This window comes from Armigeres subalbatus, chromosome 2, assembly GCF_024139115.2.
Source record: "Armigeres subalbatus isolate Guangzhou_Male chromosome 2, GZ_Asu_2, whole genome shotgun sequence".
In the NCBI taxonomy this organism is placed as follows: domain Eukaryota; kingdom Metazoa; phylum Arthropoda; class Insecta; order Diptera; family Culicidae; genus Armigeres; species Armigeres subalbatus.
Genome location: NC_085140.1, coordinates 191,512,958 through 191,540,259, shown reverse-complemented (window position 1 = coordinate 191,540,259; position 27,302 = coordinate 191,512,958). Strand labels below are relative to the sequence as shown.

Genomic DNA, 27,302 nt, shown 5'->3' with positions numbered 1-27,302 from the left:
TTCAAAACTCATGGTTGATTGAAATCAAACATTTGTTGAAACACACCAAACTTATCTCCAAATTGTTTCAAAAGTAAATCATTGAAGTCACAGAAACCTATAATGCCACATCATTCCATTACCATGATCTGACTGGAGCAAACGCCAATAAATAAGCTGCCGTTAGTTGTGCCGAAAAAACATAAAAGAGCGCGACGCGTTTTTTCATTCATTTCATACTGACCGACACAGGCGAAGCAGCAACCCGGTATGAACTGGACTAAAAGAAAGCAGCTTCAATTCCAACGTGGTTCTGTTTCCATCTCCTAAATATAAATCAGAACAGTTCTTTTTTCAAATCGCAAAAAAAACTTACTTCATGAAACAGTTCATTTCCATAAGCTCAATTTCCAGTCGGCTTTGTTTGCCCACAACACTGACCACGATCAAGGAGCCATCATCAACACTAAGATAACACCCAGCGAGGAAACAGGCATTGCTTTCTCGGACAAAGCATTTTGAATTAAAAGTTGCGCCGAAACTGATTCAACGTGAATTCATTAAACGAAAATCAACATGTAAGCTTTTCAAGAAAGAAAACCCTAATCTATTATGCAAACGAACTTTTCCAGTTCCACTTAGTACATATAATACATATTAGAGTGGGGCGTCATGGTAATTTTTTTTAAAATCAATGGTTTTTCGAATTGGTTGCTTCCTCGCTTTTCGCATCGCAATTGGAGTTTTGTATGGAAATTAGTATGGGAAAACGCATATTTTGGCATTTTTAGTTCTAGAGGTTTCAGTTCATCGTAAACCAAGTGGCACATTGCGTTAAAGTATAACCCAAAGGATGCCGAAAAACTTTGCTGAAGAACGTTCGTTGCTGGAACGTGCACGAAAAAAGTTATAACGCTTCGAAAATTGAGTGTTCAAACCATATGCAAAAAATCGTTTATTCTGCCAGCACTGCCGAACTACGTGAACCAATAATTTAACTTAATGTTATTTCAAAATTATTGATCTTATAGGGCTTTTGAGCTAATGGGAGTTATTCGGAATCATGTCACAAAGTAAAAATTCCGACAAGATGGAAGATGGCTTTGCCCTCTGACAACCATAGGTTGTCCGGTTGTGCTGGCAGATATCTTGCATATGGTTTGAACAATCAATTTTCGAAGCATAATAACATTTTTTGTAGACCTTCCAGCTACGCTTCCAGCGGTTGAGGAAAACAAAACAATAGCACGGAAATCATTGGCGTAACTAGCCCCGATGCCTAGGGGGGGCTATAGCCCCTTCATCTATTTTATCGATTTTGAGCTTCTTTTGAAAAATCCTCGAACATTATTCCACCGCATTAAGCTTTCGTAGTGGTAATGTGATAAATACGGTCCAACCACCTAAGGCAATTGCGAATCAATCACACTCATCCATATTCTCTTTTCTCAAGCACGTGCTTTCTGTTACTAGCCGATGATTGCTACAATGACTTAAATTGATAGCGTACGGCTATTGCGTCTAAGTGTAGTAGCGCTAAACTTTGTCCCGCACACTAAAAAGACAATATGTCACGATCACGAATCGCCGTCAGGTTCCCGCCGATGGCAGTGGATATTTTTGCATATTTCATAAATATTCTACCAATCTCAAATAAAAAAAATGCATTATTCCTCCAAGAATTCCGACAGGAATGATTTACAGATTTAGATGAGAATCCTTTAGTGGTTCCGACGGGAATGTTCCAGGGACTTCGACGGGAATCTCCAGAGATTTCGACGGTAATCCTCCAAGCATACCGAAGATAACCTCCAGGGATTCTGAAGGCAATCCACCTGGAATTCCGAAAGGGAGTATTCCAGGAATTCCGACGGGTCAAGAAATTCCGAAGCAAATCTTCGAACGATTCCGAAACAAATCTTCGAACGACTCCGGAGGAATTCCGAAGCAAAGTATTTCCCACAGATTCCCAAGGCTACCGAAAGAAATCCAGTGTGAATTCTTCTGGATGTTGGATTCTGGACTTCGATGATTCTGGAAAGAATTCTTTAGGGATTCCAATGAGAATACTTCTCGGATTCTGATGAGAGTCCTCTCGGATGCTGATGGGAATTGTGGAGATTATCACGCTGCTAGGCAAGCGGAAGTCTTCTGGAAAACTGTCACTAGAGTCCGTGATGGTTGACCACATGACTTCAACGCGAAGTACCAAGATTGCTTCGATCAATATTTTGGTGGCTCTCCATATTGTCGGCGTAGCACCAAATTAGAATTCGGAAGTCGGGACTTCCAAACCGAACTTTTTTCCGAAGTTTTATCAGTCAAACTAATTGATGCGTTGCTTAGCGCATCTTTAGACGAATCCAGCGCACTACTTCCGAAGTTGGGTAAGTTGCTTGTAACTGGAGAAAAATCCAACTTCGGTATAAAAAGCTAAGAAATTGATCTAGAGTGCGGTGCTTCGAATAGTTCATTGTGACATTTGCAACACCCCAGAAAAGGTGGATTTCTTTCGCTAGCTGACCCGGCAGACGTTGTCCTGCATAGTAGGCGAAAAAGCGCGTTGTGAACTGCCCATGCGAAATTCCCATATCAATCTTTATTTAAGTTTTTTTTTCTAAATTTACTCACCTAACTCGTAATTCTCGCATGAGAAAATATCATATAAATCCGTTGGAAACGATAACGGACATATTTGCTGAAGAAATGAAGAATAACCATACCATCCAGCCGTTTTCGAGTTATGCGGATACGAACACAAACCATTTCATTTTTATTATACAGAGAAGATTACTTAAGATGTTTTTCGCATGAGAAAATTCCAAATTTTGGCACAAAGAAATGTTTCGACCAAATGTTTACGTAACAATGTTTTATTTTATTTATTTGCATTCATGACAAGTTTATTACTTTTGTGACAAAAAAAAACAAAAATTAATTGAAAATGTCTAGATGATATACAATTTTGACATGATTAAAAATATTAATTTTTCATGAAATTTTTATTTTGTTTTTCATTTTAATTTTCCATTTTGAAAAATATTCTTCAAATGGAGAGCTTGCATGAGCAATTGTTTAACATTGAATAAAAATTAATATAAATGAAAGATTATTGATCTGTTGGTGCAAATTTTTGCTGATCCTGGTGACTATGCTATCGTCAACCATTGTCACTGGATGATCTTGCTAGATGTAAGTGTTCAGTCTGTGCGACCTCTGGTCGAAGACGGTGATTCTGTCTTTTTATCTTCCGTTGTTTATTTCTAGCAGACCGGACAAACGAAATCAGAGCAGATACTGTATTAATATTTTGATATCCAAACTTCCTTTTTTGACCGATACAGAAAACCACGGTGAGCAGAATAATGAATAATTTTTCATCAAATTTTTGTAAATAATCACAAAACTTATTAAATACTTTTTTTTTGTCAATGACACATTCTTATTCTAAATCGATCATAACATTATTTTTAGATCTTCATTGTAGTTATTTTAAAGGATAGTTTAAGTTCATCCATCACTATAGATGATAACGTTTGTTAAAATGATTTGATCTATGTTGACATTGCAAGTCATTTTAAAAGAATGTATGTTGTTAGATACTTGGATATTATGTCACTTCAAAAACGTCCTACGTCCACTTTGCTGTCCACTTCATACATTACCACATGACTAATTTTTTATATTATCCATTGCGGAAACAGTGATTAAACGTTCTTTGCATATAAAAAAACAATGAATATTCTTGAATATGGTCGGTATATTTAGGGTCCCATTCATTTTTCGGAAAATTAGTGAAACGATGCGATTTTGCATGAAAAACAATTTATTTTAAGTGTGTATGTTCGTGGGTGACATTTGCATCCACAACCTACATTGGCTTCACCCGCAGGTACATTTTTGCACAGTTTGTACAGTGTTGGGATAAACTCAAAATCTCAAAATTCATTAGGTGTACAAAATCGCCTCTGTCAATCGATCACACTTATTTAGCGGATCACATACATATCTTGGAGAAACTTATCTAACTGATTAACTGATTCAAGTATGTTTTGTAACCCATGATTGCAGCAAGACTGTGTTTGTCTCAAAAAAGCGATAAACGAACAAAACATATTTCCATAAGTAATATTGTATTGAGAGTAACTTCAACATTTGAGTTTTGTTAACAGAGTAGAAGATGAAGATAAAACACTTCATCTTCTTCAGAATAGTAATAAAAAAAAAATATACTGAGGCAGACAGTTAAACATTATTGAACAATATTCGATTTTTCATGATAGAACTATGTCACTTGTTGTCCATAAATAATTTACCTTATCTAAACAAAATAACAAAATATTTTACCATGTTATTTCTTCATTTGTTAATTCTTCCCAAATCTTACCTTATATCCTAGATGATCAAGGCACTTTGGTGAACAATTCAAGTGGACTAGAAACCTTCGCTTTCCTCCTTCTGTCGATCAACTTTACACTTTGTTTATTATACTCGCGCACTCTTTTTCGTAACTGAAATCCAAACCCAACTGTTGTCAAACCACATCGATCTTTTGCAAATCCAGTCCTCGGCTTCACGTCAACTGCCCACACAAGAGAACTCTCGATCACCAACAAATCTGGGAAAGCACCTTTGCCCAAATTCGGCACACCAAAGACTGACGAGACAGGGCAGGAAAAACAAGTTTCTACCGCACTCCCGGTAGGTGATTTAAATTTTTCCTTGCGGTTACTGCACCACTGTCAACTCACGCATTGCTATCGCACATACGCACACCGACTTTCCACCCAGACACGAACGCGTGCCACACTGCTCTGCTTTCGACGCAATCGCGTACGACTCGCGGTATCCTTTTAAAAATTTAAAAGGATTCTTTTCCCGGCAAAACTTTCCACCACTCTCTCGCTCGGCCGCCTGGTGGCATCATCTTGCCGTCGCGGCAGTCTATGTACAACTGGTTTCCCTGCCGTCCTGAAGAAATTCATCCCACTGTCGAACGTGATCATTATCCTAACATCTTCCCCTCGGAACGGTACCAGAATACAAAGCTTACCTATACAGTAAACCCGGCTTGCCTAACGAACTGCTGTATATATCAGCCATACGCACAAAAAACGCTTTAAAAAGGAAAAGGATAAGACACTAAAAATTCCGTTACTCGCGCTTTCTTACATCCTTGCGCTCCCAACCCAAACGAAAGGTTTGCCTTCTTGTGTTGGTGCGCCGTGATTTCTTTCATCGTTGCGTTTTCCTTCCGCCAGCCTCACCAGATCACGCCAAGTAAAGTTCCCCCTTGTTCTTTCCTGTACTAAAAAAAGCAAACTCGCGCATATCCTTGTTGTGTTTCCGTCGCCACCGTCGTATTCTTGAGATTCGCCCGTTTGCTTGTGTGCGTTCGCGAGTGCTAAATCTTGGCTCCGCCTCTTTTTACCTCAGGATTTTTCTTTCGCTCGTGTGCCTCCGCCGCCGTCGTCGAAAGATTGCGAGAAACGTTATTTTTTATCGCGACATAAATTCTTCCGAAGATGACGGGTTAGGGGGAGGAATACCACCCCTAATGTGACAGTGCTGCTGGATAAGATTTTGTAATGAAATTTCTATTGAATGGGACTGACTTTAAAGTTGTTTTTAAATCTTTTCCTGTTTGTAGAAATTATACGCTAGTGTTGAAATGCAACCCTCAGGTCCAATCCAGTGTTATTCCGCAAGCAAAAATACAATACATAATAAACAAAAAAGCAATTGAACCGTTTGTTTGAGAAACTGCATATGTAGCATTTTTGGCCAACATGAGATTTTTATATATTCTGAATCCTCGTCCAAAAATACGTATTCTGGCAAAAAATACGAAAAAAAAAATTTATTCCGGAATGCTATGAATGTATGAATTTTTTTTCGTTTGTTTGAGAAACTACATATGTCCACGCACTTTTAAGAGCAACTGTACTGCTTACAGTTTTGCACCAAAAGTGCCCCAGGGTGTTGAGTTTTGCCAAAAACTATTGATCTGTATCGAAGAAATCGAAAGATTCGGTGCCAATTTGTTCAGAAACAGTTTTTTGTTGTTTTCTCGAAATTGTGTAAAATGGACTTATGTAGTTACTCAAACAAATGATTCAATTTAGAGCTACACACATAAAAAAATGGTTTGAAAGTGAAAGCTGGACGAAAGTACTGGATAAAAGATATCAATAGCGGTGGGGCGTGGGGGTAGTTGTCTTTCACGGTGGGGAGTACCCATCGACAAACTTTGGTCGGGTGGCCAACAATTGATGTACGGATATCCAGGAATCCAATGGTTGAAACGCGCAGTTCTTCGCAGGTAAATCGCTGCAGCCAGATAGAAAAACCATTTTTTGGGCAAATTATCGATTCATAAAACCGATAAGAAGGAAAACTTATCATAGCGGAGGATTTCTGCAAAAAAAAACTATTTGATGCGGAGGATTTTCTTCATAAACTGATCGGAAAATCAGTTGAGTGATGGCAATATTCAGATCGTCAACGAAAAGAAAAAATGTCGCTAAACGCGTGGCTTCCCGGATAAAAATTTACAGTAACTTGTATGACATAACCCATTGAAATGCAATAGATTGTGTGGCAAACAATACAAACTATTGTATGCTTATTGTAAAATGTTCACGGTTGTAAAAGATCTTTATTGTACGTACATTTAAATCACAATATATTTAAATGTTTCCGATATATGCTATTATATTTTTATTGTTCGCTTATGTTTAGTATTGCTCATCCAAAAACTAAACAATTTTTAAAAGTATTCGGTTTGGATGATCTGGAAATCCGTCTAATGTTATTGAATTAATATAATTTTGGAATATTTCATGGATTTATTATATTGATGAAATAACAATTGAAAACAATAAAATTACAATAGCTTTGTTTGTTAAATGAATAAAAATGTTATACCGGTTCTCAAGTATATATTTTCATATTGCAGGTCTTGTTGCAGGTCTAGAAATGTTTTGCAATAAAAATTTGATTTAAAAAAAAATGAAAGGGAACTTTTGCCTTATAACTTTTGCTTATAATTTACTCGGAGAATGGCTGGATTCATTTGACCGTGTACAGTTTTGTTTATAATTAGTGAAGAGATGAAAATAATGGAACTGTATGGTGCAGAAAGTGTTTTTTTCATTGCAGTTTCTGCTTCTGGGAAAGCGGTAGATCACTATGGCTTCTGTACCGTGGTGAGTATCTAAAGTGTTGAAGCGCGTTAAAGCATCATTACTGGGCGCGAGTATTTTGATCACTCTCACTGTACTGTCATTTTAGATTAGTCACTCTTTTTCGCATCGGTCACTATTTTCGGTATTTTCGGTTATCATTTCGGTGGCTGCATTCCGTATCGGTGACGTTCGACGTTTGATAGTTCATCAAATAGTAGCGCTGTTATTTGGTCAATTTGGTCACCTGTCAGCTGCGCTACTGTTTTAGCAGCGCGTTTAGTAGCGACCGGTAAAGTGTCAAGTAATGATACTGCGCTGACAAACTGCTTATACTCACCACCGGTAATCGTAATCTTATACTACAAAAGTTTAATGTACATAATGAACGCAGTGGTTCATCCCGAACAAAAATTAAATGAAAATTTTATCATCATAGTACCTGATGACATGCATGGTAACATGTATCCTTGTTCCTTTACTTGCTGCTTGCTGGTCACTGATTGAAGATCGTTCAGTGGCTACCATTGGCCAATCTCACCAACGGGATATAATAAGAACTGATGCAGGTATTTTTTTCTTTTCTTCTCGACGTATTTTTTCTAATAAAACTGACATTCTTTTATAATTTACATTTTTCACAGGTTTATATCTATTCGGAACAAAGTTAGTACACTTTTTAAACCGATGTTGGATTTTTCTCCAGATACAGGCAACCCACTTAACTTTGGAAGTAGTGCGCTGGATTCGTCTAAAGATATGCTAAACAACCGGAGGAAAATAATATGGATATGTAAAACAATTAATTGTATTGTATTTTTATTGTAATATTGCAGTATAATGTATTCTAAATCCTGTTGTATTCCTATTGTAAAACAATAGAAACAGTAATTGAAAACATTTAAAACACACTGTTTTCTATTGTTTTGTCGCTCGAAATCATCCCATTGAAGAACCGTAAAATCAATTGTTTTGCTCCGAATTTTGTATGGAAAATTTTCGATTTTTTTATTGTAAAGATACATAACAACCCCCCTTTTTAATTGTAAAAGTCCCATTTACCATTCATTTTATCGTGGAAAACCATTATTTCTCTTGTGATTTTATTGTCAAAATTCCATTATATTCAGTGGTAAAAATTATGTTTTAAATGGTGTTGTAACAAAAAAATTTATGATATTTTAATGATATTTTTTATCCGGGTTACTCTGAGTACGACGGTTTACGTATTTCTGTTACACAGAAGTTAGTCGGCTGGTGTCAAATTGAGGGAACGCCAAGTATGGAAGGCAACATCCTCCCCTGACCTTCTTGAGATTATGGTTAAGTGCCAGACTGCCCATGATTACATAGTTGACGTTGCACTTTCGCTTGTATTTGGGATGATTTAAGAACAAAAATCTCTAATTTAATACATTTTAACCCGTAAACAGTTAACGAAACTTGGAACATGCAACGTGTCGATGCTTCAGCGAGTAAATGTCTAATAAGTCAAATTCGCAGAAATTTCAAATTGTTGTTACGTCAACTATGAAATCATGGGCAGAAGAGGTCTTACGACCCGGGTCGGGATGTTCAGGGTAGCTGGTCACTGGAGAGGGATCTATATCCGGGAGATCCAAGTAGGATCTAGAATTGGTGGTACAGCCCTCCATCTATGAGGAAGCAGATAAGGGCTGATAGGCTGGTGGCATCGTTAGTCGTGGATCATTTGACCTTCCGTAGTTGCGTGGTCCTGGAAGATCTTTTTGATTCAGGTCTGACACTGGCAGAATAACCACTGGGAGAGACTGACGCCGGCCATCGTGTACAGTATCCGATCCTCTTGAACAAGGAGATGAATCCTGTGGTTTCCGGGTGTGGCATCATTTTTTGGCAAATAGCCGCCTGCACACGTTGGTACAATGGGAAGACACCTGCTTCGGCGCTTGCAGCCTTGGCGGGTATGGAGGAAAGAAGTGCGGAAGTTATTCGGAGGGGCTGGTTGGAGACTGGGGAGAGTATGACTAGCTACCGACGTTCTACACAAGTGAGCTCCAGTTCGAATAGAAGTCTGCTATCAATCAAAGCTTGGCCGAATCGATATCGAGTGGCCCTGTTATTTGTCCTATGCGATCTTGATCCTTGATCTGCAACCGGCTTCCATCGCTTGGAAATAAGGGACGAAGGACAGTCCTCGGTTTATGAAGACTCCGAGACCCTTGACGAGTTTTCGGTTTGGGATCGGCTGCCCATTTATCTAGATTACTAGAGCCGGTAAGACGGTGCGCCTGTTGTACACATGGCCATGGACACTTTTAGCGGCCGACATGGTGAATCTGACCGACGAGACTCACAGACCCACCGCAGACGAAGACGAGGATGTTCTTGGGTACGCCATCGAAAACCTTATTAATGGCAAACAGAAAAAGCGTCACTTCCAGAACCTGTGGGATCCCAGACTCCATTGGGTAGATCTTAAAGGCGGGGAGGTCTATAAAGATCCGGGAGGACCGGTGGGAGAAAAAGTTGTGAACAGTGAACCAGTGAAACCTCAGTCTACCAGCAGCTTAAACGCCTTCGAAATATTTAGTGAAACTAGACCGACGTGATTACCTTGGTCGAAGGCGTCTCCTAATATGGCGAAGCATGAACTGGCTTCATAAACCGGGCGAAAGACGTGCTAGCGGAAACCGAATATTCCGTCAGCCTTAAGATTTTAACGCAGCCTAAGCAATTATGTGAATATTATTGTCAGCAGAATAGTTATGCAAAATCTCAAATCATTTTAGTAAGGTTGTGGCAGTTTCCTGGTGTTAAGAAAAAAAGAGGCTAGTTCGAATTATGTCCGTAAACATTTCAATTGTAAGTATCGATTTCATGGTTTTTTAAAACGATTTCTTAAGATTCGATTGCAAAATCTCAGATTAGTTTATGATAAAATTATGTTTAAGGCGAAGGTACTAGATTCATTTGCAGAATCTGTGTCACAACACCACATTCCGCCGGAACCGGTATCTGAGTCACTTTACGGAAATAAGCAAATACCATCATGCGACATATCAAACTTCATGATTTCAAAAGACGGGTTTAGCGATTGCTCTAGTATGTTTTACAATTAATCCTCAACACCAACATCACTAGGTCTCACTCTGTCTTTATCCGCAACCAAGTACTTTAGCTTGCGAGAGTTAATGGTTAAGCCTGTCCTCGCCGTCTTCTTCTTCAGTGGGACAAAAGTCCCCACTACTAAGGGTTTGTTCACAAATTACGTAACGCAAAAATCAAAGCGCACAAGCCCAAGTCCTGGTGTTAGGTGGGACGCTAAACAGCCCTGACACGACGGCCCTCCGACGAGACAGGAGGTTTGCGCAGGCCCAATAAGCCGCCTAGAAAACCAATCATTACGAACAATATAAGAGATAATGCGACTCGATATAATCGGCAAAGACCTAGGCGACGAATACAGGATCACGATTGGAAGCTTGGAACATGGAATTGCAAGTCGCTAGGGTTTCGCAGGTTGCGACAGGATGATCTACGATGAATTACATCCCCGCAACTTCGACGTCGTGGCGCTGCAGGAGATTTGCTGGACAGGACAGAAAGTGTGGAAAAGCGGGCATCGAGCGGCTACCTTCTACCAAAGCTGTGGCACCACCAACGAGCTGGGAACCGGCTTCATAGTGCTGGGTAAGATGCGCCAACGCGTGATTGGGTGGCAGCCAATCAACGCAAGGATGTGCAAGCTGAGGATTAAAGGCCGTTTCTTCAACTATAGCATCATCAACGTGCACTGCCCACACGAAGGGAGACCCGACGACGAGAAAGAAGCGTTCTACGCACAGCTGGAGCAGACATACGATGGATGCCCACTGCGGGACGTTAAAATCGTCATCGGTGACATGAACGCACAGGTAGGAAGGGAGGAAATGTATAGACCGGTCATCGGACCGGATAGTCTGCACACCGTATCGAATGACAACGGCCAACGATGCATAAACTTCGCAGCCTCCCGCGGAATGGTAGTCCGAAGCACCTTCTTTCCCCGCAAAAATATCCACAAGGCCACATGGAGATCACCTAACCAAGAAACGGAAAACCAAATCGATCACGTTCTAATCGACGGTAAATTCTTCTCCGACATCACGAATGTCCGCACTTACCGCAGTGCGAATATTGAATCCGACCACTACCTCGTTGCAGTATGCCTGCGCTCAAAACTCTCGACGGTGTACAAGTCGGACGCCGCGGCTTAACATTGGGCGGCTACAAGACGGTAGACTAGCCCAAGAATACGCGCAGCAGCTGGAAGTGGCACTTCCAACGGAAGAGCAGCTAGGCGCAGCGTCTCTTGAAGATGGCTGGAGAGATATTCGATCCGCCATTGGTAGCACCGCAACCGCTGCACTAGGCACGGTGCCCCCGGATCAGAGAAACGACTGGTATGACGGCAAATGTGAGCAGTTAGTGGAAGAGAAGAATGCAGCATGGGCGAGATTGCTGCAACACCGCACGAGGGCGAACGAGGCACGATATAAACAGGCGCGGAACAGACAAAACTCAATTTTCCGGAGGAAAAAGCGCCAGCAGGAAGATCGAGACCGTGAAGAAACGGAGCAACTGTACCGCGCTAATAACACACGAAAGTTCTATGAGAAGTTAAACCCCCAAGTAACACCGAAAACATCATTATTAACGAAGATCTAATAATAATGTTGAATAAAGGTCGGGAAAATGAAATACAAAACATGTTATGTTCAAGAAATGTTATGAAAAGGTTTTTGCAAAACATACAGCAATTTGATCAGAGAAGAAGTTTCATACTACATTCTCACAACTTGCTGATAACATGTCGATTTTTGACATTTGTTTGGTTTTTGAGATGTTTCGTTTTACATTCTCACAACATAAAACATGTCTACAGAAAGATTTCACGAACAAGGGTCATAACATGTTCATTTTTGGACATTTGTTTCGTCAGAATAAATACCCCAATAATGATAGAAGTTTAACGTAATTTCAACATCTTTTAAGATCAATGTTATGAACGTTCTTCATCGACCCTGTTGTTTATCGACAACTCGCCATATTGTTTTTCTTTTGCAGATTCGAGAATTTGTTTACTTCCTATCAATTTCAAAATTATGCTTTGGCATAGTTATATTTTTCTTCAATCAATGGCGCATGAATTTAGGAGAAGTAAAATGAAAACTTAGCCAATGAAACATGAACCGCATATAATGTTTCGACCGAGACTTCGAAACAAATTCGATTTATTTATTCAGTTTGTTTATGTTTATTAATGTTATTAAAATGGTGTTCATCATTTCACGCATGCTTGTTTTCATTCGTTTTTTGTATAAAATTTATTTATTTGAACGTGTTGGGCAGCATTTCTGTTTTGGTATTCAATTTGACAGAACCATGTTGAAAGTCGGTTATTGAAAACATCCTTAGAACTTAAGTTTAGTCTTGTGAATGTGCAATAAAAAAAGGTTGCGACTGAAACATGTTGAAAATATCGATAATTTTTGCGCTGTTTGGGTCGTGTGAAAGTAATCAAAGCAGTTTTCCATACCAAAACGTAACATACTATATGTTCGAAATATGTATTTTTCACACTCATACAACAAACCGTGTTACTTGGGCCGTTCACGTAAGGGCCACGTGCCACAGCCTGATATGTGTAAGGACATAAACGGGAACCTCCTTACGAACGAGCGTGAGGTGATCCAAAGGTGGCGGCAGCACTACGAAGAGCACCTGAATGGCGATATGGCAGACAACGGTGGCGGTATGGTAATGAACCTAGGAGCACGCGCGCAGGACATGCGACTTCCGGCTCCGAATCTCCAGGAAATCCAGGAGGAGATCGGCCGGCTGAAAAACAACAAAGCCCCTGGAGTTGACCAACTACCAGGAGAGCTGTTTAAACACGGTGGTGAAGCACTGGCTAGAGCGCTGCACTGGGTCATTACCAAGATTTGGGAGGAGGAAGTTTTGCCGCAGGAGTGGATGGAAGGTGTCGTGTGTCCCATCTACAAAAAGGGCGATAAGCTGGATTGTAGCAACTACCGCGCAATCACATTGCTGAACGCCGCCTACAAGGTACTCTCCCAAATTTTATGCCGTCGACTAGCACCAACTGCAAGGGAGTTCGTGGGGCAGTACCAGGCGGGTTTTATGGGCGAACGCTCCACCACGGACCAGGTGTTCACCATTCGCCAAGTACTGCAGAAATGCCGCAAAAACAACGTGCCCACACATCATCTATTCATCGACTTCAAAGCCGCATATGATACAATCGATCGGGACCAGCTATGGCAGCTATTGCACAAACACGGTTTTCCGGAAAAACGGACACGATTGATCAAAGCGACGATGGATCGGGTGATGTGCGTAGTTCGAGTTTCAGGGCATTCTCGAGTCCCTTCGAAACCCGCAGAGGGTTACGGCAAGGTGATGGTCTTTCGTGTTTGCTATTCAACATCGCTTTGGAAGGGTAATACGAAGAGCAGGGATTAACACGAGTGGTACAATTTTCAATAAGTCCGTCCAGCTATTTGGTTTCGCTGATGACATAGATATTATGGCACGTAACTTTGAGAAGATGGAGGAAGCCTACATCAGACTGAAGAGGGAAGCTAAGCGGATCGGACTAGTCATCAACACGTCGAAGACGAAGTACATGATAGGAAGAGGTTCAAGAGAAGACAATGTGAGCCACCCACCGCGAGTTTGCATCGGTGGTGACGAAATCGAGGTGGTAGAAGAATTTGTGTACTTGGGCTCACTGGTGACTGCCGAAAATGACACCAGCAGAGAAATTCGGAGACGCATAGTGGCTGGAAATCGTACGTACTTTGGACTCCGCAAGACGCTCCGATCGAATAGAGTTCGCCGCCGTACCAAACTGACAATCTACAAAACGCTAATTAGACCGGTAGTCCTCTACGGACACGAGACCTGGACGATGCTCGTGGAGGACCAACGCGCACTTGGAGTTTTCGAAAGGAAAGTGCTGCGTACCATCTATGGTGGGGTGCAGATGGCGGACGGTACGTGGAGGAGGCGAATGAACCACGAATTGCATCAGCTGTTGGGAGAACCATCCATCGTTCACACCGCGAAAATCGGACGACTGCGATGGGCCGGGCACGTAGCCAGAATGTCGGACAGTAACCCGGTGAAAATGGTTCTCGACAACGATCCGACGGGCACAAGAAGGCGAGGTGCGCAGCGGGCAAGGTGGATCGATCAGGTGGAAGATGACTTGCGGACCCTCCGTAGACTGCGTGGTTGGCGACGTGTAGCCATGGACCGAGCCGAATGGAGAAGACTCTTATATACCGCACAGGCCACTTCGGCCTTAGTCTGAATAAATAATAAATAATAAAAATCGGAGTTTTTGACTCCCTCCCTCCTCTTTGTAACAAAAATTAACCTTTTTTTGATACCTCCCTCATTAGCATTAGGATTAGCATTAGCATTGTTACGGTGTAATTCGTAGATTGGACACTAGTGATGCTCATATTTTACTTCTGAGATCCTTATCTAGAATGCTATCAGAAATCAAGAAGGGGACTGGTCTTTGATTCCAGTCTTAAATAAAAATAACAAAAGCATGAGGATTACTACTCCTGGCCACGCCCATCTTCACCGTAACTAGGGAGAGGAAGGAAGTGTTGATGTAGTTCTTACTTAACGAGAGGCCATCGACTTAGCGACACCCTCATAAGTACCACGGAGTTGGATAATGAGGAAGGTATTCGTTGGGTCAGGATTTGCCTGCAGCTGGCAATGTAACCGTGGTAGATCTTACCCCGTAACACACCACGTAAAGGTGTCTACCCAGCATTACGGGTAAACCTTTTTTTGATACCTCCCTCCCTCAAAAATTCAAAGAGATGTCCGAAACCCGAACAGACTGTCGTTTTTTATGGGTCATGGAATTCAATGTTGATTACAAATCCTGAAAGCTCCATCAGAGATTTTTTCGCCAATTTTCAGCTCTCATGCAAATATTTGAAAAGCGAGTTTTCATTTTACCGTTTCAAAGTCCGGTGAATTCCAACATTTGAAAAACACATACGAAAAAATCGGACGACAAAATATTCGAGCTTTCTTCTATCATATGAGGGTACTAGTTCTGGTGAAAAAAGTTTACGGGGTCCAGAATTTTCCATTACTGGATTCAACCGAGGGCTATTTAGGAACATTGGCTCGCAAAATTGATAAGAAAACTTTTTAAATTAAAATCATGCTAATTTTCATTCGGAAATAGAATTTTCAATCATTATTATTCAAACAGTTTGGTCGTACAGTTCTTCTGAGAAATAAAATATTGGTTTGGTATTCAAATTGCACACGGTGTGTTTGTTCGAAGAAGCTTATTTTCAAAAAATCAGTATCTCTAAAACATTCACTACATGAAAGTATAGGTTTTCCTCTTTCACGTAGGTGCATTTTTAAAATGTTCTGTCGGGGGTCATTTTTCCATACATTTTGGGGGGGGGTTCATTCATTTATTTAGTTTACATCTAAACAGATAACACTGAATCAACAATTTGACGCCACAATACACGGTTCGAGGCCACATCTCTCCATCCTCCATCCTCCTGTCCTGCCCATCGTACTCTTCCGGCTTTAGCTACATTCTGGATACTGGGTTCGCCGTAGTGCTGGGCGAGCTCATGGTTAATTCTTCTCCGCCACACACCGTCTTCTTGCACACCGCCAAAGATGGTCCTAAGCACCCGTCTCTTGAATACTCCGAGTGCTTGCAAGTCCTCCTCGAGCATTGTCCATGTTTCATGTCCGTAGAGGACAACCGGTCTTCTTAGCGTCTTGTATATGACACATTTGGTGCGGTGGCGAATCTTTTTCGACCGCAGTTTCTTCTGGAGCCCGTAGTAGGCCCGACTTTTACAGATGATGCGCCTTCGTATTTCACGACTAACGTTGTTGTCAGCCGTTAGCAAGGATCCGAGGTAGACGAATTCCTCGACCACCTCGAAGGTATCCCCGTCTATCGTAACACTGCTTCCCAGGCGGGCCCTGTCGCGCTCGGTTCCGCTCACAAGCATGTACTTTGTCTTTGACGCATTCACCACCACACAGATAAAAATATGTTGTGATTTTAAATGTATTTTCATGCACATATTTGGAGCATGCAAATAAACGTAACATTCAATCGATCTCACTATTCTTTTAAATCGAAATAAATTTAAACGGTGCTTGCTTGTAAAATTCAATCAAATTTAATTGAATATCGAATGTTAATTCGTTTGATGGGGTAACCTGCAGTTTTACACGTTGTTGAATTTTCAAAATTATTTGGTGTGCAGTCCAACTTTTGTTGCTTCACGTTTCAGGCGGGTGTACAGTTCTGCCACCTTTGCAAATGTTCGGCCGACAATGTCCATGTCATCCGCGAAGCAAATAAATTGACTGGATCTGTTGAAAATCGTACCCCGGCTGTTACACCCGGCTCTTCGCATGACACCTTCTAGCGCAATGTTGAACAACAGGCACGAAAGTACACCACCTTGTCTTAGTCCCCGGCACGATTCGAACAAACAGGAGTGTTCGCCCGAAATCTTCACACAGTTTTGCACACCATCCACCGTTGCTTTGATCAGTCTGGTCAGCTTCCCAAGGAAGCTGTTCTCGTCCATAATTTTCCATAGCTCTACGCGGTCTATACTGTCGTATGCCGCCTTGAAATCAACGAACAGATGGTGAGTTGGGACCTGGTATTCACGGCATTTTTGAAGGATTTGCCGTACAGTAAAGATCTGGTCCGTTGTCGAGCGACCGTCAACGAAGCCGGCTTGATAACTTCCCACAAACTCATTCACTAATGGTGACAGACGACGGAAGATGATCTGGGATATCACTTTGTAGGCGGCATTAAAGATGGTGATCGCTCGAAAGTTCTCACACTACATCTTGTCGCCTTTCTTGTAGATGGGGCATATAACCCCTTCCCTCCACTCCTCCGGTAGCTGTTCGGTTTCCCAGATTCTGACTATCAGTTTGTGCAGGCAAGTGGCCAGCTTTACCGGGGCCATCTTGATAAGCTCAGCTCCGATACCATCCTTACCAGCTGCTTTATTGGTCTTTAGCTGTTGAATGGCATCCTTAACTTCCCTCAAGGTGGGGGCTGGTTGGCTTCCATCGTCCGCTGAACTGACGTAGTCATCTCCTCCGCTGCCTTGACTTTCACTGCCTGTACTCTCAGCGTCATTCAAATGTTCCTCGTAGTGCTGCTTCCACCTTTCGATCACCACACCACGTCCGTCAAGATGCTCTCATCTTTATCCCGGCACATTTCGGTTCGCGGCACGAAGCCTTTGCGGGATGCGTTGAGCTTCTGATAGACCTTGCGTGTTTCTTGAGAACGGTACAGCTGTTCCATCTCATCGCACTCCGCTTCTTCCAGGCGGCGTTTCTTCTCCTGAAAAAGGCGGGTCTGCTGTCTCCGCTTCCGTCTATAACGTTCCACGTTCTGCCGGGTACCTTGCTGCAGCGCGACCGCCCGCGCTGCGTCCTTCGCATCCAGGATCTCATCTTCTTCTTCTTAGTGGCATTACGTCCGAGCCTCTTGAAAGGAGGATTCCGAGCCTTTTGGAAGGAGGCTTCCGAGCCTCTTGAAAGGAGGCTTCCGAGCCTCTTGAAAGGAGGCTTCCGAGCCTCTTGAAAGGAGGCTTCCGAGCCTCTTGAAAGGAGGCTTCCGAGCCTCTTGAAAGGAGGCTTCCGGGCCTCTTAAAATGAGGCTTCCGAGCCTCTTGAAAGGAGGCTTCCGAGTCTCTTGAAAGGAGGCTTTCGGGCTTCTTAAAACCTCCGAACCTCTTGAAAGGAGGCTTCCAAGCCTCTTGAAAGGAGGCTTCCGAGCCTCTCGAAAGGAGGCTTCTGAGCCTCTTGAAAGGAGGCTTCCGAGCCTCTTGAAAGGAGGCTTCCGAGCCTCTTGAAAGGAGGCTTCCGAGCCTCTTGAAAGGAGGCTTCCGAGCCTCTTGAAAGGAGGCTTCCGAGCCTCTTGAAAGGAGGCTTCCGAGCCTCTAGAAAGGAGGCTTTCGAGCCTCTAGAACAGAGGCTTCCGAGCCTCTAGAAAGGAGGCTTCCAAGCCTCTTGAATAGAGGCTTCCGAGCTTCTTGAAAGGAGGCTTCCGAACCTCTTGAAAGGAGGCTTCCAAGCTTCTTGAACAGAGGCTTCCGAGCCTCTTGAAACGAGGCTTCCGAGCCTCTTGAAGGGAGGCTTCCGAGCCTCTTGAAAGGAGGCTTCCGAGCCTCTTGAAAGAAAGCTTCCGAGCCTCTTGAAAGAAAGCTTCCGAGCCTCTTGAAAAGACGTTCCACGTTCTGCTTGGTACCTTGCTGCAGCGCGACCGCCCGCGCTGCGTCCTTCTCATCCAGGATCTCATCTTCTTCTTCTTAGTGGCATTACGTCCGAACCTCTTGAAAAGAGGATTCCGAGCCTTTTGGAAGGAGGCTTCCGAGCCTCTGGAAAGGAGGCTTCCAAGCCTCTTGAAAGGAGGCTTCCGAACCTTTTAAAAGGAGGCTCCCGAGCCTCTTGAAAGGAGACTCCAGGGCCTCTTGAAAGGATACTCCAGAGCCTCTTGAAAGGAGGCTTCAGAACCTCTTGAAAGGAAACTCATATTTTTTTAAGCTTTTAACTATTTTAAAAATTGAAAACAAAATCCAAAAAAGTGCTACACGTGTGAACCGGTCTGAAAAATTCACCCGATGTTCGTTCAAAGTCGGGCAAATGTTAGGCCAATTTTGAAAAACAGCTCTGTTTTGATTTTTTGTTCTAAATTTTAAAAATACTTGGAGTCGTAAAAAATATGGGTTTTTTGGGGAATTTGACCTTAAATAAAATAAAGAATCGATCGAGCGAAAAAAAATTTTTACAGCAAAGGACAATTTTTTATCAAAATTGTAATACATCCGCCATTACGCATTTTTATCCGAGGTACCCCCTGGAGTCAGCGAAGGTACCGCCAGGGGAACATGTAACCCAGGTTGAGAACCGCTGGTCTAAACCCAGCTAGAAGCAACAGATTAGATGATTTTTCAATTTCATAGTGCTTTTAACTGCCAACCATTATATATAATGATAATGAGCACAATGAGCACAAAGGACTTGGCTAACAAAACCGTTTCATTTAATTCTTCACAGCTTCACCGGTGCGTTATTTTATTCCTAGAAAATAAGTAAGAAATATACAAGATAGTTCATCTTTCATCACTAATAAGAAATATGTCTCCTAAATAAAGACAAAAAAAAGAAATATAACAAATCCTTGTATTGAAGAAAAATGTTTGACATTTTCTTTGTTTGTTTTAAGGATCCTAATGAGTGTCTATGTTTTTAATATATCGAGGCCTTCTTTGATAAAAATATGTAAATATTTTCTATCTCTTGAATGTCAAAAAGGAACTCATTAGAACTCACCTGGCCGCCATTACTAAGCGCAAAATACTGCATATTTTCTAAAAAAATTGTGGATCAATTGATACAGCTGTTCACTTCTCAGTATGATAAGCTCAGCCGGGATCTAATCTTCCCAGCAACTTTTTAGCTCAGAGTTTCCATTCTATTGTTTAAAACACCTTTAACACTGTTTAACAAATTCTTGAAATGTTCCTTCCACCTGGCTGCTATCATAATCTTGTCTGTCAGCAAATTCCCCTTTTGGTCATTGTACATGTCATGTACTGGCGCAGTCTTGTGCCGCGCGTCATTGGTAGTCGCGTAAAACCTGTACATATCGTTGCGATCCCTGTTCTCATGCACTTCAGCTTTCACACTCTCTAGGCAGTACGACACCTTTCATTCATTCTCTTCTGTCCTTGGTCGTTTAATAATTACGTAAGCATTTTTTCTTAGTTTTTCGGACCCCCCTCTCTCCCTTGTAAGATTTTTCCCATACGCATTATGTTAAGTTCATTCGAAGATAAAAAAAATGACAGCCCCCCTCCCCCATATGTGCTTACGTAATTAGTGAACGACCCCTTTCTCCTGGCATTCCTCATAAAACTAACCATTTCGTTGGTGTCGCTGAGCAGTGCCCAACACTCCCTGTGCAGCTGTAGTAACAGTTCCGTGGCTATTCTCCCATAATCTGTTGACATCGCAAGATCCGTTAGCATATCCTTCCCTTTCGCCCAGTTTCTGGTGGTATTGTTCAGCAACCCGTTTCTACTGTTGAGCATTGTTAATATCCGCATCGTTCTGTTATTTCGCGAATTCGTGGATAGTCGACAGGATAGTCGCGTCCAAATTTTTGCAACTGCAATGTAATGATCCCAGTCAATGTCGTCCGTCGATCAGCATCAATTCATCCAAGGTCACGATCACGAACGAGGTTTATTGATTCGAGCCATAAAGCGTTGCATATATCAGTATAACCAGTTTTCCCGGGAAAGCTTGTTCAAATACAGTACATTTCGGTATTTCATTATACAGTTTATTTCTTTATTACTGATTCGTACATTGAATTAAAGTTTATGAACCGTTGGTGATTCTGCAAGTTATACTCCGTAGGGTAAACAGCTTATCCGTCAAACCAAAATAATATTCGCCGACTAAGGGCTCCCCAAACGGTGTCAGTCTGTTACAAAGGATGCGTAACAGAATATTGTACACCGTGTTTAGAGGGACAATTCCTCTTTAATTTGTTACCCTTCTGAACTAAACGGACAAGCTACCAAAGCATTCCTATCAATATTAAAAATTTTAAAAGTAACGACTCTTATCTACCCTAAAAACAAATCATAACTTTTGATGAACTTATTTAAAAAAACATACCTGGCAGCACAGGTTCACCCAAGACGCCGGGATTCTTTTCCGCACACGCCGGCATCTTATTTTCCACTTTCGCGTCGTCACGGTTTCGCAAGAAAAAGGCGCAACTGCAAACTGACAACGGCAGAGTAGCAGGAAGGAGGAGGTTTACATCCTTCGCCGATAAAAAGGATCCCTTCATCGTATACGCGCACACTCTCTCACATTTTCCGCCTGCTGGTAGAGGTAGCGCTGAACATCTCGCGAACCTGCTCCGGTGCTTGTGTTGGTAGCCTATCTATAACGGAATTGCATGTGTATAGTAAACGACAAGCATCCAATGGCAAAAGAAAGCGAACGCAAAAAAGGTTCAGCGTTTTTTCCATGATGCGAAAGAGATTCGAAGGATTCGCACATGCCATGAAAAAACGAACCCCAAAAACGTGTGCCATCATAATGGGTACTGGCGAGGAAGCGTGCGACGTCTTACGCTTATGTACTGTTGTTTTGAAGGAATTTCGGAACCAAGACGCGCTCCAATACTAAGACCCATGGTTGGGATGCGTTTTTTCAGCTACGAGTCCCGAGTCATCGTAACGGTGTTGGTTTGGAGAATTTTTCGGGGGATTTTTCCTCGACAAGAAGGAGGAAAATCTTTTGCGCTTTCTTACGGCAAGAAAAACGGGAGTTCTTTCTTCTACCTCGATAGCGCTTGGTGGCATGTATGTGTGTCGATATGGCGAAATTTGTTTGCAAGCTGAACTGTAATTTTTGACTTGGCACAATGAAGGGTGTTATTAGGCTAACAAGTCCAACCGTAAACGGTCACGTTTGACATACGCAGGATTTTTTTAAGAATTGAAAAAAGAGTGGTTAGTAACGTAACGGTCGATTTGGACCGTTGAATCGTACGATGGACGTCTCCAACTTATGTTGGAAATCCGTTAGAATAAAATCTAATGCAGTCAATCCATGTAAGTGCCTTAGCATTATAATTGTAAATAACTGTACAAACAATTTGAATGTGAACCATGTCATACAATTGAAATTACGTTATAGTCATACCATAGAGATACAGCTGACCGAAAATGGCACGTGTTATCCCGAGTAACCGACAACAAGTCCGCACGAACCTAAGCAAGAGGGGTGAGCTCGTCACCTTCTCTCGAATGCAACAATTCCACTCAAGTGGTCAGTGTCCGAGTGGAACTGTTGTCGGTCAAACGATGGACGATTGTCCTGATGCTGATGATAGCAGAAACGACGATGATGGTAATGATGATGATGATGATGATTATTGTCGTCCAGTTCTGGGTATAATCGTCTGTAACCTAATTGGGGTGAGCTATTATTCAGATAGATTCAGTGCTGACCATGCAAGTGGCGGATGAGGATGTACAGCATGGAATCTGGTCCAACAAAAAGGACACGTATATTTGTTTTCGTGTATCAAAGTGTAATGAAAGCAGTAGCAGTACGATAAAAACTGGTGAAATAGTGACATATCCTATTAATAGAAAACGTTGCATGATGAATGGAGTAAATAACACTATATTTTTGGTATGAAACAGTGGAATGTGATTTTACTTGCTAATAGAAGAACTGTAACGGATGTGCAGAAAATTTTTTCACACAAAAAAGCTATGGAAACTTAAATATCAAAAAATGTGTTAGTGGAATGTATGTAATATAAACAAACGATCTACAAGAATGCTAAAATCTATTACAAAACAATGTTACAATAAAAGTCCACGAAGAAAGGACAGCTGAAAGCAAAAATCCAATTACAAGAAGGACTAAAAATTAGTGTGCCAATGTAAATTAAAATACCAAAAATTTCCTTTTTTAAATTTCCCTCTGAAACCAACAACAGCTCCCCTTCCAGTGATAGTCAAAATTAGTTTGAGAAAAATATAATAATTTCCATAGCGATTCTGGTACGTTTCTTGTGTTCTACAAAAGGTAACAAGAAAATCACATTAGAAAGGTTAAAACACCAATTTATGGAGATAGATTCGTTTATTTTCTTTTATGCGTATAATAAAATCCCGTTCGCTAAAGTGATTGAGGAGAAGTGATAGCATTAGATCATAAACGATCGATCTGGTTCATTTTTAACAGCGTAAACATAGACCGAATTTTCCGTCGAATACGAAAAAGTTGGATAATCCAAACGCTTAATACCAAAAAGTATCTACACTTTCACCCATACATCCCCCACTGCTATATTGCTGCCCACACCTTGATGCTAGTTAAGCACTTCCACAATCATTACTTGGGCGGTTTTTATGCTAAGTTACCATTTTTGCATTCTTTATGAGCCCAATGATACTGTCCAGGGATGTCGAGAACATTTTCAGAAAACAGTGACCAAATAGAGACTTCCCGTTGCGGAAAAAGTGACTGAAAGTGATTATCATGAGTGAGTTAGGCGATGTTCAAAGTTATAATTTCATTTCAATATGAGTTCAAACTTATTCGTAATATCTCAGCAATACCTCAGATGGTTCTCTTCATACTAAATTCTAGAATAGTAAAAGTATCAGTAATCAGCCTAGAATCACAATTCTTATGATAAAATAAGCCTTAACCTTCCGGGACTCGCACCATTGTAAAAAGTACAACATCCTCGAAAAAAAGCACGCTTTTCGTTCACAATAGCGGCGGGACTGCGTAAGTGATCTAGGACCATACGAGTCCCGGAAAGCTAAGTGAAATTTTCATCTGATGTGGATAAATATGCAAAGTGGCTTCAATAGAAATCTAAGAAACACTAAAATCATCGCAACAACCTGTAAACGAAAGCTCTTGATAAGCTTTACAAGTCTTCTGTCTTCTAAAAAATGCAATCCATTTCGTTTAGGTTTTAACCATTTTCAAGTGATTTCTAAATTTCAAGTGCTTAAAAATAATGTTTCATTCAAAAGTCTGCCTGAAAGCCTTTCAAATTCCAGTACCGATCAACGAGGAAATAGCATGATTTTGTACTAAAAAAAGGTTGGTGGCATCAATTCATCCATCGAGGAGTATCCGCTTGCAGTTTTTGATCAGAGCTACGATGTGATTGTTCTGGTGGAGACTTGGCTCACTGAGGATACGCTCTCTAGTCAGGTTTTCGGAACTGCGTATGATGTCTTCAGATGTGACCGAAATCATGAGAATTGTCGTAAGTCAACTGATGGAGGAATTTTAATTGCAGTTAGATCTAGTTTGAAGGCGAAATCAGTTGAAAATGTGTCTTGGAAGCAGTGTTGAGAAATGTACAGTAAAACACTGTGATTATGCGAATGTTTACATTTTATCCGGTTAATTTTCACGCACCGCACAAACCGAAACAGTTTTCCAAAAAAATGTACGCGTCATTATGACATGTTTTGCCGGTGAGGAAAACTGTTTGTTTGCTGTTGCGTGAGAGTCGTGTGCCGTCGGTGCGGTCAGCATTTTCAGGAGCTTTCTTTTTTCGGTTCGTGCGCAGCGCAAACAGAACAGAATCGGGTTTTATTGCCTGTGGCGCAAAGCTTAGAAAGAATGCTAGCCGTTGGTACTAATTAATTAGTTCTAGTCTCTAGAATGAGCAAGGAGTAATGAAATAATCATTTACTACCAAAAACGGTCATACATTTTGAAATGAGCGTACAGAAACGTTAATTGTGGGGAGGGAAAATAATAAAATCATGGGCTGACTGTCGTCTGCTTGGTCGTGGCTGCTGCTGCGGCTGCCGTGGTTTTGTTTTTATTTTACTGCGTGGCAGAATGAATAAAAAAAAGAAATGTCAACCGTTCCCATCCCTGCTTGGAAGTGTCTTGAGCAGACCTGGACTGCAATCGAGTTGCGCGATTGCCAATTGTTTATTTGCGCGATTTACATTCCCCCTGATCGGACTCGTGATATCGAGTACATAGAAACACACTGCAACTGTATATTTCAAATTCTCGAGGAGGCTAATTCATTAGCATTAGCATTAGCATTTAGCAGTTCGCACAAATTCGTAGGTGGTACAAGCCAAGATTATTGTATGAGAGTAGCATCACTTTCATCCGTTACCACAGATATTGATTTGGGACTAATAACTAACTCTTAGATGGAAGCAATGTACTCTCCAATAGTCGAGGAGGCTAATTCAGTCGACGAAATTATAGTTTTGGGTGACTTCAACCAAGCTACCGTTTCGTGGAAAACTTCTCCTAACGGATTCCTGTTCCCGGATACCGACAATTCCGTTCTTCACTCTGGAGCGGCGAAGCTTCTAGACTGCTACAGCTCAGCAACGCTATCTCAGTTCAATTCTATCGTCAATAAAAATAATCGCTACCTGGATTTGTCTTTTGCAACCAAGTCTACAATCGTAAATCTAGCTCCATCCCCTCTGGTGAAACGGGTGGCACATCATCCAGCGCTTGTTGTTTCAATTGACTGCAGTATTCCAAACCAAACGGATGTCTCACCTGTTTGCTTCTGCTATAATTTTCGTGAAGCTGATCATCGTCGTATCAGTCAGTTTCTATCTTCTCTCGACTGGGTAGCTATTCTGAACCTCGGAAACATAGAAAATGCTGCACAAGCGTTCTCCAACGTTTTAGCATACGTTATCGATCGATACGTTCCCAAACGATCAAGCGGCCCCCCTTGGGAAGAATGAAATCTCTGAAGCAAGCGGCTCTACGCAAATTCACTAAGCATCGAACTGTTTCGCTGAGAAACTACTATATTAAGCTCAATCACGACTACAAGCGAGCCAGTCAGGATTGCTATTCTCGATATCAGCAAAATATTCAACGGAACTTAAAATCACATCCGAAATGTTTCTGGAAGTATGTCAAAGATCAGCGTAAAGAATCTGGATTGCCGTCGTCCATGGTATTTGATGGATCTCTAGCAAATATCACCCAGGAAACCTGTTCGTTTTTTCTCGGATAAGTTTGCTAAGGTATTTTCTAGCGATGAGCATAGTGATTACGAAATTGAGCTCGCAATAAGTAAAGTTCCACTCATGGGTCAAGCGATCGGTGCTATTGATATCGATGAAACGATGATATCGGGAGCAGCTTCTCGGCTGAAATCGTCTCTCAATCCGGGACCTGATGGATTTCCTTCAATTCTATTGAAAATACACGTCGATGATCTGATGGTTCCTCTTCTCTGTATCTTTCATGCGTCAATTTCCCACGGGGTATTTCCTTCCTGCTGGAAGACTACTCATATGTTCCCAGTGCACAAAAAAGGTGATAAACGTGACGTCAACAACTATCGTGGAATTACATCCCTGTGTGCCGTCTCCAAGCTGTTTGAGGTGAATCACAAAATTGCAATAGCAAAACTGGAAAGGTTTGAGCTTAAGGTTAAGAGCTTAAGGTTGCCACAGGAGATACTTTTGGACCTTCTTTCACCTCTACATCTGGAATCCCACAAGGAAGTCATTTAAGTCATTTGGGATCAGTCATATTTTTGCTCTACTTCAACGATGTACATTTAGTGTTGAGAACTCCACGATTGTCCTTTGCAGACGAGCTTAAAATATATCTGGAAATCTGCTCTATCGACGACTGTTATCGACTACAGCAGCAGCTTCAAACTTTCGACAATGCTACATCAACCGGATGAATGTAAACCCGAAGAAATGCTCGATAATTTCATTTTCACGGAAAAAGAATCCTATACGCTTCAACCATCGCTTGCAGGAAGAAGAGATTGATCGTGTAAATAATGTAAAGGATTTGGGAGTAATTTTGGATGCAGAACTTACGTTCAAGCAGCATGTTTCCTACGCTCTGTTAGTAAGGCTTCTCAGACGCTGGGATTCATTTTCAGAATAGCAAAGAATTTCACCGATATTTATTGCCTTAAATCACTGTACTGTTCTCTGTGTCGGTCTACCCTGGAATATTGTTCGGAAGTTTGGAGTCCCAACTATAACAACGGAGTTGAGAGAATCGAATCCGTACAGCGCCGCTTCCTGCGCTTTGCACTTCGTCGGCTACCGTGGATGAATCCGTTTGAACTGCCTAGTTACGAAAGCCGCTGTCGTCTAATTCGAAAAAGTCGTTGTTCAACATTCTACAACATTCTGGACATTGTTATGAATCACCGCAAATTCATTATAATAATAGTCCTTGTTTTTCCGTTTCTTCATTCATTTCTTTATTTCAGTGGTCCCCAGCCTGCTTACTATCAAGGGCCGCACAGCAATTTTGAACTGTTGAAACGGGTCGTAGTATATTAAAAAAAAAAAAATTCGTAGAGAATTTTAAAGCATAATACGAACTAGTATTTATATCTATTTTATATTTGCACACTTTTCTTATTCAATTTTGAATATATTTCAAACTAGTCGACCCGGCAGACGTTGTCCTGCATAGTAGGCGAAAATATGC

General features: G+C 41.5%; 1 protein-coding gene across 5 annotated transcripts in view; it reads right to left on the bottom strand.

The window, feature by feature from the left end:
- The window catches only part of LOC134211421 (peroxisomal targeting signal 2 receptor), a 358,938-nt gene that overhangs the window by 69,123 nt on the left and 262,513 nt on the right, over positions 1-27,302 (bottom strand). Inside the window, exon 1 of one of the 5 annotated variants that reach the window (XM_062688260.1) lies at positions 4,367-4,845. The exons of the other annotated variants lie outside the window; for them this stretch is intronic. The gene's annotated coding sequence lies outside the window, so the exon portion shown is untranslated. Of the gene's footprint in view, positions 1-4,366; positions 4,846-27,302 lie in introns of those variants that run through there. 5 annotated transcript variants of the gene reach the window in all.